Here is a 6,318-nt window from a genome sequence, read left to right on the forward strand (position 1 = left end):
TTCTGCATCCATGCTCCTTTGCTATTGTTAATCTCTGTCCTCTCTCCTTTTTTGTTTTTGTTGTCACAGACTAATCTTCTTTTAATTGTGATCTTGATGGAGCTTTTACTTGTATTTAAGATACTTCTGCGATTGTTTTTCTGTCTCTAGTTGTTGAATTTGTTGAAATTTCAGAAAGAGGTATGGGGAGCACCCCTCATGGCACCATGTCTCTGATGTCACTCCAAAATAGACTTTAAAACATAGGCTATAGTAAGGGGCAAAGAATATCACTAAATAATGATAAAGGGAACAATGCAACAGAAAGATATAATCATTATAAATATCTATGCACCTAATACAGAAGCACCTAAATTTATAAAGCAGATTTTGATAAACATAAAGGGCAAGATAAACAGCAATACTATAATAGTAGGGGATTTTAGTACCCAACTAACATCAATGGATAGATCCTCAACAAAGAAAATTAACAAAGAAACAGCAGCCTTAAAGGACACACTAGATCAACTGGATTTAATAAATATTTTCAGAACCTTTCACCCTAAAGCAGCAGAATATACATTCTTTTCAAGTGCTCATGGTACATTCTCTAGGATAGACCACATGTTAGGGCACAAAATGAGTCTCAATAAATTTAAGAAGATTGAAATCATATCAAGTATCTTCTCTGATCACAATGGCATAAAACTATAAATCAATTACAATAGAAAAACTGAAAAACTTTCAAACACTTGGAGACTAAACAGCATGTTATTAAATAACAAATGGGTTAACAATGAGATCACAGAAGAAAAATTTCCTTGAGGCAAATGAAAATGAACATACAACAACTCAAAATTTATCAAACACAGCAAAAGCAGTCCTGAGAGGGAAGTTCACAGCATTACAGGCATATCTTAAGAAGCAAGAAAAAGCCCAAATAAACAACCTAATCCTACATCTAATAGAACTAGAAAAAGAACAGCAAACAAAGCCCAGTGGAAGTAGATGGAAGGAAATAATAAAGATTACAGAAGAAATAAATGACATAGAAACAAAAAACAAAACAAAAGAAACCCAATTCAGAAGATCAATGAAATTAAGAGCTGATTCTTTGAAAAGATAAACAAGATTGATGAACCTTTAACCAGACTCACCAAGAAAAAAAGAGAGAGGACTCAAATGATTAAAATTAGAAATGAGAGTGGAGAAGTAAAAACTGACACAGCAGAAAAACAAAGGATTGTAAGAAAATAGCATGAAGGACTATATGCCAACAAGTTACACACCCTAGGTGAAATGTATATATTCTTTGAAACATAATCTTTCAAAAATCAATCTGCAAGAATCAGAAAACCAAAATAGACCAATTACTGCAAAATAGATAGAAACAGTTATCAAAAACTCCCAAAAAACAAAAGTCCAGATGGCTTCACAGGTGAATTTTAACAAATATTCAAAGAAAAACTAAGATCTACCTTTCTCAAGCTATTTCAAAAAATTCAAGAGAGAAGACTTCCAAGTCCCTTTCATGAGGGAAGCATAATTCTCATTCCAAAACCAGACAAAGACACTACAAAAAAAGAAAACTATAAGCCAATATCCCTGATGAACTTAGATGCTAAAATTCTCAACAAAATATTAGAAAACCAGAATATACCTCAATATGATAAAGGCCTTCTATGACAAACCCACAGTCACCATTATACTAATTAGGCAAAAATTTAAATAAATTTCCTTAAGATCAGAAACAAGGCAGTGGTGCGCCCTTTCACCACTCTTATTCAACATAGTTCTGGAAGTCCTAGCCACAGCAATCAGACAAGAAGAAGTAATAAAAAGCATCCAATTTGGAAAAGAAGAAGTAAAACTATATTATTTGCTGATGACATGGTACTGTACATAGAAACCCCTAAAGTTTTAGCCAAAAAATTACTGGATCTGATATATGAATTCAGCATGGTAGCATGATATAAAATTAATATTTGGAAATCACTGGTATCATTATACACCAACATTAAACTGTCTGAAAGAGAAATTAAAGAAACAGTCCTCTCCACTATTGCAACAACAACAAAAAAGTACTTAGGGGTAAATTTAACCAAGGAGATTAAAGACTTTTACTCAGAAAATATAAAAGATTAATAAAAGAAATTACGGAAGATACAACCAAGTGGAAGTATATAGCGTGTTCATGGATAGGAAGAATGAATATCATTAAAATGTTTATATTACCCTAATCAATCTATATATTCAATGCAATTTTTATTAAAATACCAATGGCATACTTCAAAGATATAGAAGAAATATTCCAAAAACATATGGAACCAAAAAAGGACATGAATATCCTCAGTAATCTTGAAAATGAAATATAAAGTGGGAGGTATCACACTTCCTGATTCCAAGTTATATTTCAAGGACATTGTACTCAAAACATCTTGGTACTGGCATATGAACATGCATACAGATCAATGAAACAGAACAGAGAACTGAGAAATAAACCCACAACTTTATGGACAATTGATATTTGACAAAGGAGGTAAGAACATACAATGGAGTAAAGACAGTCTTTTTAATAAATGGTGTTGAGAAAATTAGACAGGTACATGCCAAAAAACGAAACTATACCACTACCTTACATCATTCACAAAATTAAACTCATATATATCTTGGAAAAAACAAGCAGTAAAACTCTCTGATATCTCTTGTAGCAATATTTTTGTTGAATTATCTACCTGGGTAAGTGAATTAAAGGACAGTATGAACAAATGGGACTGTATCAAACTAAAAATCTTTTGCACAGCAAAAGACACCATTAACAAAATAAAAAGACAAACTACACAGTAGGAGAACATATTCGGCAATATGTCTGATAAGGGGTTAATAACCAAAATTTATGAAGAACTTCTAAAACTCAACACCAGGATGATAAACAGTTCAATTAAAAAAATGTGCAAAATAACTAAATAGACACTTCTCCAAAGAGGACATACAGAGGGCCAATAGGCATATGAAAAAATGTTCAAGGTCACTAATCATTAGAGAAATGCAAATTAAAACCACATGTTTGGTGACGTCACGGAAATGGCGCCGTGAGCAGCGCGTCCGACAGCTCTCCCCTAAATCACAACAAATTTATCAACTAGAAACAGAAAAATTTATCCTCGGAGCATTCCAGAGTTCCACACAAACTGATAGCGAAAGGACTGTTATCACTTGAATCTGAGAGACGAGGGTGTGGAGGAATCGACCACAGGGACGTTCTTTCAAACCGCAAGGAAGTGCGCCTATGGTGAGTCAGCCCATATACTTGGGAACCGCGAGCCGCCGCGAGCAGCCGCTGCGAACCGCCACCGCCAGCGGCCACCACGAGCAGCCGCCGCGAGCAGCCGCCCGCGCGCGCGCGCGCGCGGTCCGGTTGAGCACCGCTGATGTTCCCAGCGGCCCGCACACTGCGAGTGGGGGTCGCCGGCCACTGGTGCCCGGAGCGCCCCATTCGCGCGTGCCTTGGGCATTCCACGCGCCCAGGGCGCCCTGCTGGCCCCACACCCAGGGGGCTCCATTATCCTGCGCCTGGTGCGGTCCAGCTGCCAGCGGCGGGGCAAGCGGGAGAGGCTTGGGAGATTCTCTCCGTGGGCGGGGCACCTCATCCAGCCATTCAAGCTAACAATCAAGCGTTGGGGGAGGGGCGCACGCAGGCAGCCTAAAATACCTTCGGAAACACAGCTGCAACCCAATCACTGAAATTAGCTTAACCCATGAAATCTGCGCACCCTCGGTTCTAATTGATAAGATCTCTCTCAGTTCAGCGATCCAAGACAAGAGGCGTGATACTTTTAAGTGCCTCTCGCTAAAGGGGCGGGGGCAACTTCTGATTGATAGAGCCTCCATATTCAGGGATAAACGCTAACAAGAAGGACTTGGCAGATAATAAGGTCTATACTACACTAGTCGTAAGCAGAGACTAGTGCCTCTTCTTCCCTGCAAAAACAGGCTACAAAGTGTGGAAAGCCTGGGTTGAGAGGTCCAACTAAATGATAGGCGCTGAACAGTCACCTTGACAACAATTGACTCCCACCCCCGCCTGATTACACTGGAGGCCCTGACTGTCAGAGCCTTTCCCAAAGCCTTGCACTGAGTGGGGATAGAGTGGGGATTTCCCAGCTCTTTGAGCCTCTTACTCCCCAGGCAGAAGCAGTTGCAGCCTTATAGCTGGATCACCAGGCTGCTAATTCAGAAAGGGGGGACTAGGAGAGAGAATCCAGGAAAGCAAACTCTCTCATCGTTGGACCCTGCAAACGCCAACAAGCCTTTACTTCCAGCAAGACTAAAGCCAATTATATGACATTGCCATAGAATCCCATCAACTGCAAATCCCTACCTAAGAGTGACACAGGGGCAGAGCCTGGGGTACAGAGTCACCGACCAGGAAGAGGGAGAGAAAAGAAAAAGGAAGAAGTTAACCTCTCAAAATCAAGAAAAACCCACAGACTTTACAACTTGATCCACTAATTTTTTGTTGTTGTTGTTGTTGTTTGTTTCTTCTATTTTTGCCTTTATTTCCTCCACCTCGGTCCTTCTATTCTCTGCCCATCTTATGCTTCCCCTTCCTTGAACTACACTACCCATGAGTGTTGCATTTTATTTTTCTTCTTCATCCTCACCCTCCTTTAAGGTTATACTCCAAAACACTTAACTCTCACTCTCTCCTCTTTTGTTTTTTTTTGTTTTTTGTCTCGCTTTATTTTGTTTTTTTCTCTTCCTATTTTATTTCTTCCTTCGTTTTTCTCTTTTTCTTATTTTTTCCTTTCTATTCGTTTTTTCTTTTCTCATTTTACTTTCCTCCTATATAATCCTCAATCACGAACAAATTAGTTAATTTGGAACTCAAGTCTTTTTTTGGCTTTATTTCTCTTTTTTGCTTTTGTTTTTATGTTTTTTTCTTGTTTGTTTATTTTTGTGGCATTTTGGGTCCTCCCAACCCAAGGTCTCCATTGTATTTAGTCTTCGCTCCACTTAATACAACAGATTTTTACTTATTATTTTTATTTTTTCTTCTTTATTATTCTTTTTTGGTCCTTTTTTCTGGTTCCCTCTTATCCCTCTCATTATATCTCTTAGTTGACCATCACTTACAAGCAAATCATCTTATGCTTGTCTAAGATTTTCTTCCTTTTTTTTTTTTTTTGCATTTAGTAGGTCCCTACTCCCTTTTTTTGCCCCTTGAACTCTTCACCCCAAATCAGGCCCTCCATTATAGGCACGATATTTCCCTGAGGAGGGGAGAGGAGGGAAAGAGAAGAGAGAAAAAAAGGGGGGAATAATAAATTATTACTGTTTTTTTTTTTGTGGGGTGTTTTACATTTTTTTTTTTACTTCTTACTCTTTATTAATTCTAATTAGTGCTATCAATAAGACCACCCTCAGATGCCGATAAGAAAGAGGAAATCGAATATTATGGATACAAAAGAAAGAGAGGTAACACAAATAGATGTGGAAAAATCTATGGAGAAAAGACTTAACATATTGGAAGCCTTGGAGCTAAATGACAGAGAATTTAAAATAGAAATCTTAAAAATACTCAGAGATATACAAGAAAACACAGAAAGGCAATATAGGGAGATCAGAAAACAACTCAATGAACACAAAGAATATATTACCAAGGAAATTGAAACTATAAAAACAAATCAAACAGAAATGAAAAACTCAATTCACGAGCTGAAAAACAAGGTAACAAGCTTAGCTAACAGAACAGCCCAGATTGAAGATAGGATTAGTGAAATAGAAGACAAACAACTTGAGGCACAACAGAGAGAAGAAGAAAGAGACTCAAAAATAATAAAAAACGAGAAAGCCCTACAGGAATTGTCTGACTCCATCAGAAAGAATAACATAAGAATAATAGGTATATCAGAGGGAGAAGAGAAAGAAAATGGAATGGAGAATATACTCAAACAAATAATAGACGAGAACTTCCCAAGCCTGTGGAAGGAACTAAAGCCTCAAATTCAAGAAGCAAACAGAACACCAAGTTTTCTTAACCCCAACAAACCCACTCCAAGGCACATCATAATAAAGATGACACAAACCAATGACAAAGAAAAAATTCTCAAGGCAGCCAGGGAAAAGAAGAGTACAACATATAAAGGAAGGCCTATTAGATTATCATCAGATTTCTCAGCAGAAACTCTACAAGCTAGAAGAGAGTGGACCCCAATATTTAAAGCCCTGAAAGAGAGGAACTTTCAGCCAAGAATACTATACCCATCAAAGCTATCCTTCAAGTATGAAGGAGATATAAAAACATTCACAAATACAGAAAAGATGAGAGAATTTATC

This window comes from Saccopteryx bilineata, chromosome 2 (assembly GCF_036850765.1).
Source record: "Saccopteryx bilineata isolate mSacBil1 chromosome 2, mSacBil1_pri_phased_curated, whole genome shotgun sequence".
In the NCBI taxonomy this organism is placed as follows: Eukaryota; Metazoa; Chordata; class Mammalia; order Chiroptera; family Emballonuridae; genus Saccopteryx; species Saccopteryx bilineata.